Consider the following 11751-nt stretch of genomic DNA (forward strand, 5'->3'; position numbering starts at 1 on the left):
TGTAAATGGGTGTTTAAAAGAAAACTAAAACCTGATGGGTCAGTAGATAAATTCAAAGCCCGCCTAGATGCTAAGGGATTTGAACAGAAAGAAGGGATTGACTATTTTGACACTTATTCTCCTGTTACTAGAATTACTACAATCTGAGTGTTGATAGCATTGGCATCCATATATCATCTTGAGGTTCATCAAATGGATATCAAAACGGCATTCCTTAATGGAGATCTTGAAGAAGAGATATATATGGATCAACCTGAGGGACATGCAGTTTCTGGAAATGAGAATAAAGTCTGTAGGTTAGTTAAATCTCTTTATGGTTTGAAGCAAGCCCCAAAGCAGTGGCACGAAAAATTTGATAGTGTTATGCTATCGTTTGGCTTTGAAATGAATGACTCTGATAAATGTGTATATGCTAAAAAGAAAGGTGATAGTTGTATTATCTTATGTTTATATGTAGATGATATTCTACTTTTTTGTTCTAACCTTTCTATTATTAATGAGACTAAGACCCTCTTAAGTGGTAAGTTTGATATGAAGGATATGGGTTGTGCTGACATGATTTTAGGGCTGAAGTTGACTCGATCAACTGATGGAATAACAATTTCTTAGTCACTCTATATTGAGAGAGTATTAGAGAAATATGGCTATAACCAAGTTAAATCTGTATTCACACCGTATGATCCTTCAAAAACTCTCCACAAGAATAAGAGTGGTGTGGCAGTGTCTCAATTAAGATACTCACAAATAATTTGTAGTCTAATGTATTTAGCAAATTGTTCTAGACCTGATGTTTTTTTTGCTATATCGAAATTGAGCAAGTTTACTAGCTGTCCGGACAGAACGCATTGGGATGCATTAGACAGAGTACTCAGATACCTAAAAGGCACTATATCCTTGGGCTTATGGTATGGGAGATTCCCTGCAGTCCTGGAGGGATATAGTGATGCTAGTTAGATAGCGGACACTGCTGAGTGTAAAGGCGTTACTGGTTATGTCTTTACACATGGAGGCGGTGCAGTTGCTTGGAGGTCTATTAAACAGACGATTATAGCCCGTTCTACATCTGAGGTAGAATTGTGTGCTTTGGATACCACAGTAACTGAAGCTGATTGGCTGAAGGGTCTTCTTTTTGAAATTCCCTTGATGATGAAGTCAATACCTTCTATTTCAGTACACTGTGATAATCAAACAATAATAGCTCAGATTAGAAGCTCCAAGTATAACCAGAAATATAAGAGACATGTACGAATACGATTAAAGTCTATTCGTGAGTTAGTGTCTCTTGAAGTGGTGTCATTGGACTTTGTAAGTTCAAAGGACAATATTGTTGATCCACTCACTAAAGGGCTTGATTCTGAGAAAATCAAAAGATCCAGTAAGGGAATGGGACTGAGGCCTGTCCTGGATTCATCTATAGCAGCAACCCAACCTATCTGATTGGAGATCCCAAGAAGTAGGTTCAATGTGGTATAAACAAGCTATAAGGATGAATCGTAAGCATCAAATTGATTGAGATGTAATCTCATAGTCTCTTCCCTGGATAGATGCTTGACTGCTAGTAAGGATGAGCTTAGGAGCTCTTAATGAGTTCAAGGTCTTAATGACAAGATGCTTGCAGTACATCCTTGGAGAACTCACCTATGTAAGTGTAACTGTGGGGCCGCAGTGTGGGGGGTCTAGACAACTCTCATTAGCACTTATGAAACAAGATTCGGTGGCATGGTCGTAATGCACCAACCCAGAAGGATTCAACCGTCGCTAGTGATGAGTTGTTACCAATTGATCTTCACATATAAAAGGTTTAAGATCAAGACTCAATTCTCTTCAAACCTATGTGAATAAGATTGGTGTACTTAGGTGAAAATTCAAACCGGAAGGCATTTTCACTAAAAGCTCATTGCAACCAAGCCTCAGAACTTTTCTTTGTGTTCGACTAAAATAATTTGAATTAGTGGGGGATTTTTGAGTTTTAATTCACATTATTCCTTATGCTTTTAGTCCCACATTGCTAAGCCAAGAAGGTTGGAAGGCCTTATATATGGAGTCCTTCCATCCATGCTTAGCAATGTTAAGAGGACTTACACGCATGCGCGGGCTGAGCCCAAATCAGGTGGTTTCGGGGGGTTCGAGCCGGAAATCCATAAACCGGGCGCGACGCACGCGATCATCGCGCGCAGGGGGGGTGCAAATCCCCAGCTCGTGGACCTCGCGCTTGCGGGCGGCCTGGTCTGTTTTTACCAGTTTGATGACCTGGTTTATTTTTGTTGGTCCAGTTTGGTTCTGTCCCTCACACCTGGTGGTTCGGTTCTGTCCGCGCGAGGAAGCGAAGCAGCGCGACGGCATCTGTTCGGTTCTGTCCGCGTCGCGTGAGGATGCGAAGCAGCGGTGCGTTGAGATGAGGAAGCAGAAGCAAAGCGTGCGTCGCTTCCTCTGCACTGCTTCAAGTGTATAAATACACTTCCTCTGCTCCTTCTCAACTCACTCCGAAAAAAGCAAAGCATTCCTCTGCTCTCTGCTTTCTCCTTCTTCTTCTTCTTCTTTCCAAGTTCTGAGGCTTGGTTCTGCGATCTAAGGTTGAGTCCGAGTGCGGCGTTCGTCTTGGAGTGCACCTACGAACGGCGTGAGCGGTTGTCGGATTTTGGGAGGATTTTGCCGGAGAGCCTCTGCATCGTGGGCGGCAATAAATTCTCTAAAGATAGTCGGCAAGCCCGACGCTTCAACCGGAGATACACAAATTCTTAACCTTACTCTTATTACCGTTTATTGCATGCTTGTCATTTATTGGTGTCATTATAGATTACTGTGTTAGCGTAATCATATTACAACATAATTTATCAGTAAACAAATTTATATGAATTTATAGAATTTATTGATTTTTTTTAGATTTAATGGAATCCTTTTATGTTTTATAGGGATAAATAGGTAAGAAATAAAGTCTATTGAAGATGAAGAGTTGATTAAGATAAAGTTACGTTTTCTTTATTAAGAATGTTTGGTTAAACTTATTAAAAATAACTTATAAGCTCATATAACTTATAAGTTGTTTTAAGTAGCGGTGGAATCGGGTAGGGACTCATCCTATAATCATCTTACCCAATCTCCGTTCCGTTAAAAATTAAGAATTAATTTTTCTCCCGAGCATTCAGATCCCGACAAATGTCGAGATCTGAATGCTCGGGATCTCATCAGATAAGGAGATGATATCCTGAATATTCAAATATTTTTATTATACAACAACATTTTAAATCGATATTAGTAATCAGTCAAGATTACTTTGCTATCTACCGTTTAAAAAAAATAATTTACTGTCTTACAAGTACTGAAATAAGTAAAAAAGCAACTGAAAATAAAAAATAGAGAAATAAATACAACTATTATGAACCACGCAAAACATCGTGCAAAGAACCAATAGTTGCAAACTCATAGACCATCAAACGTATATTCCCATCAACACAGTATCCCAGCATTTCCACAAAATTTTCATGCTTCATCCTTGAGGCCATAGAGACCTGATGTCCAGAGAAAGTGCTTTAATTATTAAATCTTTACATGTTAGATTAAATGTAATGCTTCAATGATTAGTCCAGTTTTTACTAAAGGGAGAGGAAAAAAATGTCTATTGTAGATGAATAAAGAAAAACTTGAGTCAAAAATTCAAAGGTGTTGCCTTCAAATGAAAAATCAAGCTTTTTTACAGCAACCTGCTTCCCATCCTCTAGAACAGCAAAGTACACTCAGCACCAGTCTTAACAATTAGGAGGCCCGGGACGAAATGATCAAAATAAGTCCTTAATTTTTTTTCATAAAGTAAAAATTATTTATAATGACTTCTTCTAATTTTTCTAGATGCAAAATCATCAATACTATTATTAATTTCAAGATTTTCTAAAATCTCTTTTTAAATAGATAAAATTGCTAATCCATTCAATCTCTCTTGTGACATTGTTGATCTCATGTATGTTTTTAACAATTTTAATTTTGAGAAACTTCTTTCAACTGATCCTACGGTAACAAGGCATAGTTAATAATATTCTATAAGCAATTGCAACATTTGGATAACAATCTATATTTTTCACAAAATTAAGAATATCAATTGTTGACATTATCTCATTTAGTAAAGTCACTTGTAATATTTTTAATTCCGTAAATAAATCATCTAACTCAACATCTAATAAATTTTCATGCATAAAAGTGGATGTTAAATTAATACAACATTTTCTCAACTCATCATTATCTAATGATTTTAATGTTTTTGAATCAAACAAGAAACCAAATATATTTTCAAATGTTTTCATTTCATCAAATCTACTTTTCAAAGAAGAAATTGTCATGTCTACAACAATTATAAAATAATCTATTCTAAAATATTCTTCCGGTGATAGTGGAATTTCATCATCTTCTTTTTCATCAAATTTTTTTTCTAAAAATATGACGTTTCATTGAAAATATTGGCTCTATATTCATATCAGATGCAAGACTTTTAGCAATAGTCAAACTTGTTGCAAAACCATCGTTCCTATATTTTTCAAAATATGATATTACACCATCTAATTATTTCATAGCAGAATCAATGCACATAGATTTTGATTGTAACTTCTTACTTATCATATTTATAGCAAATAAAATGTCATACCAAATAACCATACCAAGTAAAAATTCAAAACTTTCAATTGAGCTAATTATACTTTCAGCTTCACTCTTAGACTTTGCATCATCACAAATGTTATATAACTCTAATATAGCACTTCGCACTTTCAAGAGCCTGAAATCTAATAGCTTGAACACTTTTAATACGACTTTCCCAACATATGTTTGAAAAAGATTTGACAGTTAATCCTTTCACATTATCAAGTAAAACTTTCTATCTTTTAGGAAAATTTGAAAATAATGTGTATTGGACTACTCCAAAAAAAGAAACTGCTTTAACACAAGAATGTGTCATATCACTAAGAGTCAAATTAAGACTAAGATAAACCACATTGCATGTATAACGCTCTTGGATTTATTTCAAGCAACCTCTTTTAAACTCCTTGGTGTTTTTCTTTCATATTAGAACCATTATCATAACCTTGACCTCTAATATTTTCAATACTAAGATCAAGTGATTTTAACACATTTTTTAATTGATTAAAAAGTCCAAAACCAGATGTATCATTAACTTTTAGAAACTCTAAAAAATACTCTTCTATCATCACATTGCTAGATGACATATTAACACATCATACTATGAAAGTCATTTGTTCTTGATGACTTATATCTGGAGTACAATCAAGAATTACTGAAAAATATTTTGCCTCCTTAATTTTCTTATTGATAATACTTTTAACATTATCAGCTAAAAGAGAAATCAACTCATTCTGAATTTCATGACCAAGATAATGATGATGAATTTCATGATTTTGAATGCGTCTAATATGATCTTGCATCACAACGTCAAATTCAGCAATCATTTAAATCAATCCTAAAAAATTTCCATTACTTTCTTGATATAGTTTCTCATTAGATCTTCGAAAAGCCAAACAACGTTTAGAAAGACATTTTACAGTTGCTAATATTCTTGTAAGAACTTGTCTCCAAAGCTATTTTTCTTTAGAGATTTCTCGTTGTAGATCTTTATCAATTGTTTCATTTTTATCTAATCTCATTTTTAATTCTTTCCAAGAGTTCATATTAGTTATATGTTCAATAGAATTTTCATGTTCTTTAAGTCGTTCATTAATATGTTTCCAATCTCTAAACCCATCATTTGCTAAAGAACTTCTATTGTTTTCATATTTAAATAACTTACAACAAAAGTAATAAACTTTATCTACATGTTTACTATATACCAACCACTTTCGGTCTCTTACCTCTCCATTACTTAATTTTTTAAAATAATGCGTACTTGAAAAATGTCTAGAGTAGTGATCAAAAGGAAATATGAGATTCATTTCTCTTATAGGCCCCTTTTCAACTAAAATATTATATGCATTATTATCAAGATTATCCCAATTCCTTGGATCATATATATCAAGTGGAGGAATAAATTGTTTATCAATATTAGTATTCTCATTATCTACTACATTAGTAACATTTTCATGCTCTCTTAAATTATCTCTATCCTCATTAACATCATGAATTTCATTAGACTCATCATTAACATAATAAATTTCATTAGATTCATCATTAACGTCATGAATTTCATTAGACTCCTCATTAACATCATGTATTTCCTTAAACTCATCTATATTATCCCTATTTAAATTTTCTATATTTTTATTAGAACTTGATCTTTTAATAAAGAATTTATTAAGAGCACCTCTTTGTGATTCATTTAATTGTTCTATTCTTTTTCTTTTTCTTCTTTTTTCACATCCAGAAATATGTTTTCTTGGCAGCATATTATAATGCACAAAATTACAATAATTGCAAAACTATAATTTAAATAAACTGAATAAAACTATAATTTAAATTAACTGGAATAAATGTACCTGGATGAAAAAGATCAGTAGATGACAACCCGCAACCATCGCAACTCTCGAACCTCCACAACGCAAGCCGTAGAGGTTCAAAACCTTCAAGTGCAGCGTGCAGGAGGTGCTAGACTGCTGGTGCAGCCGTGTAGAGAAGAGGCAAAGGCGTAGCCTCGCTGTGATGCCGTCGCGGAGTTGTCGGTAGAAAGGAGAGCAAACTGCAAACAAAAATGAAAACAGAAAACTAAGAGAAAAATGATGTAATTGTAAAAAAATTCCAAGAGAAAAGAGAGATTATGGAAACGGAGAGCGTTGGCGGAAATTGCAAAAGCTCGAGCTTGTCTACTTGTGCAACGGTGGAAGAGAATGTTTGAAACTTTGAGCTTGTCTGCTTGTGCGGCGGCGGAAGGAAAGAGCAAGTGCAAGGTTTACAAAAGTTAAAACCTAATTCTTAAAACAATATATATATATATATATATATATATATAAATACAAATTATACATTTAAATGTTGTGGGCCTTAACAAGTGGCGGCAGCGGATCGAAAAGGAGGTGTGGGCGTCGACTAGGGTTTTAGTGGAATAAGCCGACGAATGGTAAGCGGCGAAGGGCGAACGCGAAGGGTGAAGGGCGAATGACGAAGGGCAAACGGTGAACGTCGAACGGCGAACGACGAACGACGAAGGGTGAATGGTGTGATTCACGTGCGCCGTGAACGACTGAATGAGTAGATGCGTAAGTCAAGTGTCTAACCCTAGTTTTCTTTCTTTTCTACTTTTCTTTTTGTGTGTTTTTTTAAAATCATCCTTCATTTTTAGATATTTTAATTTTTAACCCTAATTTTTTATGTTATTTTTTTAAAAAAAAGTCCAATTAAAAATTATTATTATTATATTCAGGTTAGGTCAGGAATCCCTTCGAGTAGAGCTTGTGTTCCTAATCCTTTTCCCGATTTTGATCTGGTCAGGAAAAATCCCGACCACTCGGGTCGAGAAACATTCGGGTCAGGAAAAATTTGAAACGGGAATGGGTTGGAAGTCGGGAAGGGTTGGGAATTTTTTTTTAAATGTCAGCCCTAGTTTTATGAGTTTATAAGTTGTTAGGTCTTATTTTAAAAGTAAGTTGTTAAAGGGTTTAAGTGAACTTATTATAATAAACTTAAAGGTATCGATGTGTTTAGTATTATAAGATCTTTTTATTAACAAAATTACCAAAAAGGGTATAACTGCATTTTAATTATTGCATGTAAGTTAACAATTACAATTAAACATATGTTAAGCATCGATTTTTTAATAAAGTTAACAAAAATTTCAAACAATTAAAAAGTTAAATAGCAACTCATTAGCAATAATTAAAAGAAAATTTAAGAGAAAAAACTTATAATCAACAAATAATTAAAAAAACAAAAATATTACTTTAACCATATGTGGCACGTTCTTGTGGAACTCCATTCTCCAAAGCTTAAACAACGTAACAGATTCCTTCGGATATATCATAACAAATGCTTAACTATTTGCGTTGCTTCCGACACTCAACTATATATATACATATAGATTAATAGAGGGGTTTGGACTTCATATTGTTAGCTTTCGCGACGTCCATATCCAACTTCGATCTCATCAGCTCAAATACTTGCTATGCATATAAGGTGATCATGAAGGACAACCAATTGACCATAAAATTTGGAAGACTTGAAAATCGAGTTGATGCAACCAAAGATTAATGAATATTCAGTGTCAGGACAAAATCTAATTTCAATATAAAGCAAAGTGATATTAATGAAAACAATAAAGTGAAATATGATGGAACAATTTAAGCAATTGAATAGCAAATACATGACTAAAAAAATGTAAAAGATCTAACATTAAAATTATCGCCCACTTCTTGCAATTTCCATAGCAATTGAATTACGCACTGCCATCCAATATATATTGCTAGGATTATCTTTATACTCCACCATAGAGTTTGCTGTAAATATATTGCATTCAGTAGATGGTTGACAACATTCATACTCAGCTATTCAGAATGTTTCATCTGAAACATTCTTCTTTCTTATATAGTTGTGAATGGTTATTGTTGCCAACACAATTTCTCTGTGTATCAATATGATAACAAGGCATATTAGCCAAAATATTCCATCTTGCTTTCCAAACTTCAAATGTTCATTCAACACAATTCCTACATGACGAGTGGTAAAAGTTAAATTTTTCTTTCAAATTTCTTGGTGCATGTAGTTGCAAGGTCCTAGATTGGCAAAAGTCTTTAAGATGATATCTTATATTTTCACTTTTATAAGAACCCATATATCCTAGCATATGTGAATATCCAACATCAACCAAGTAATAATTTTTCCCTTTTGGGTGAGGAAAATTAAATTCTAGTCTACGAATAGCTTCTCCTAATATTCTATTATCAAGAGCAGCTCCTTCCCATCCAACCCAAACAAATGAAACACATATTAAAGTCTCCAACTGCTAGAATATTTTGCATGGGAAAACCTTTGCATCCAATATATGGGATTGCTTGTCCTTGTGGTAATCGCGCCTTAACATGTGTGCCATCAATTGTCCCGATGCAATCCTATTAATCATTTAAAAAAACAATTTAGTAGATTACAACCACTAAATAAGTTTAATACATGAATATATGGTGTTGTTTATTATCTTCAAAATAGAGCAGGGTCTGATCAAAGCTTGATCTGTTAACCGAACAAGATGATCGGTCGACCGAACCCTGATGACTCAGCACGATTCAGATTGAGCAAAAGTAAAGAAGGAAGACTGGCTGATCGGTCGACCGAACCAAGGGATCGGTCAATTGAACAATGAAGATATTAATGGCACATTAATTCAAGATCATGACAAACAGGGAAGGTCACTGTTCAGTCGACCTAAGAATAAGATCAGTCGACCAAACCATTAAAGATCAGTTAATGCTCGAAGATCAGATCTCAGCGAATCTAAACAAAGAAGGAAGGGAGAGGGTTCGGTCGACCGAACGTCGATGACTCTTATAAAAGTGAGCTCAAGGTTCGATGTTGAGCAACACAATTCGTCGAGTTCGAAGTTCATCTCTGTGCTAGCTGCTACTATTCGTGCTACTGCTCTACAACTCGTCTACACGCAAGCAACTATTTCGTTCAAGTGCCTACCAAGCTTCAACTTACACATACTGTCGGTATACTTTATTTTTACATTGTATTTAAACTCATATAAGATAGTAGGTTGTTACTATCTTATATTCTTGCCTACTGTATGTATTGCTTCTTTCCGAGGTTTTCAGAAAAAAGAATCTTAGTGGATTGCATATCGGTGTGATCAAGGATCACGGGCCTTGGAGTAGGAGTCGACCTAGGCTCCGAACCAAGTAACCGAACATGTTTTTTACTTTTCCACTGCACGACTTTGTTTTAAACTAGTAAAATAAAATATTTTAAAAGCGCGATATTCACCCCCCTCTATCACACTCTTTTGATTCTACATAATTTTCTAGATACTTTAAAAGAGAGTGAATATCTTCCTTTAGTGAGGCTATTCCAGAAATTTTCTTCTTTTCTTTACCATCTTCTCCATTAAATTTTCACTTTAACGATGACAAAGATGAAAACACAATGTCATTACCCATATTACTTTTTTTTATTCCAATGCTTACATCATGCTCGATTCCCCTATTCTCGTTATATTCACTATCATCGATGCCAATATGCCCTTCAAAATCAGGAAAATCATCATTTTCCTTCATAACCTCTTCATTGTCGTCAACACAATGCACAGTTTATTGACTTGGTGTCCTTGCCCTTTCCCCCACAATAGCAACATCATAAAATAATTTATCATATCGAAATAACACGAATAATAAATCTTTATTTATAATTTGACATACTCTCCATTTCTTGCAATAATAAAGTATATTATTATTAATGAACGAATAAAAAATTTTATGCAAATAAAATTAGAAACATTACCCTAAGTTTTGTCTCCCACCATTCATCGGAAGCATCAAGTGAATTATTTGTAGGATTCTAACCAACTCTAGTTTCCATGTGCATAAACTTCTTGAATAATAACCAATCCTTCTTCATGGAATCCCAATGGTTTCGAAGCTATTGTACACATAATTTTTTCCAGTTGCATCATTAAACTTTCTCACTAAGTTTTTTCATCCATTCGTATTAAAGTGACTATTTGGTCGATTGCCCAGTAAAATTTCTTCTTCACACAAATCAACAAATTTCAAGGATAGAAATAGTCCACCTTGTATTTGAACGTCCTTCACTTTGTGGATTTGTTTTAGTTGAATTTTTACTTGTATACTTACTCAAAGTTGGATTTGACGTGACTCCTATGTTTCTATTGTGTTGATTTTCCATTTCCAAACTAAAAAAATAAACCAACAACCAAAAAAATAAATGAGGAACAATACAATCAACAGTGGAGCTTGGATAGGGGAATAATAAAACTAACAAGATGATATTGCTAATTTTTGCTAATTTACGATTCATGTTTCTATGCCACAATATAGTGTATGAGTGGTTTCTGTATTATTCAATCAAATTCTTGTCGTTGATGAGAATTTAAAGCATTTCCCTTAGCAGCGTAGAATCAAATTATTTTATAGGAAATTATCTTTTCTTACTTGACATCTCATTTAAGGATGCTAAAGCATATTCAATCAAAATTCTAGAGTATTTTACAATGAAAATTATCTTCTCATAGTAGTCAAAATGTTTTTAAAGCCATGAAATTTACAACTTAGGGAAGCAAGAAGGTTGAGACAAGCCAAGAGTCTTCTTGAAACTGAGATAAATCTACAATTGATGATCACGTAAATAATTTTCTCATCCCAACGAAAAATCCTCTCAATATATTAGTATATTTTGGATACTAAAACTATGGAGAATGATCCCGTCCGGAGGCTGAGTCGGACGGAGGTCGGTCGAGGTGTCCCGATGGTTGACGGAAGGTCGTAGAAGATGACTCGGCTCCCACGGGTGGCTGACGCTGCTGCAGGACCCTGCGCACACTCAGACGATCTCCCCTCCCACGTTAGAGACCGAAACCCAGGGAAAAAGTCCCCGGATCAGGCCCTCCGACGCTCAAGTCAGGTCCTTTTTCCCCAGAAAGAACAGAGAGAAGCAGAAGGGAAGATAGTTGTGGAAAAAAGTGACGAGAGAGTGTGTGCGCGTACCTGCATACCAGGAATTTCTCGCCTTTTATGCCTCCCCCTTCTGGAGCCTGCCATCCTGTCAGAAAAAACGTTAGACGCTGGGCTTTGTCGCCTAGTTCTGGACACCTGTCGT

The sequence above is a fragment of the Zingiber officinale genome, chromosome 9A (assembly GCF_018446385.1).
Source record: "Zingiber officinale cultivar Zhangliang chromosome 9A, Zo_v1.1, whole genome shotgun sequence".
In the NCBI taxonomy this organism is placed as follows: Eukaryota; Viridiplantae; Streptophyta; class Magnoliopsida; order Zingiberales; family Zingiberaceae; genus Zingiber; species Zingiber officinale.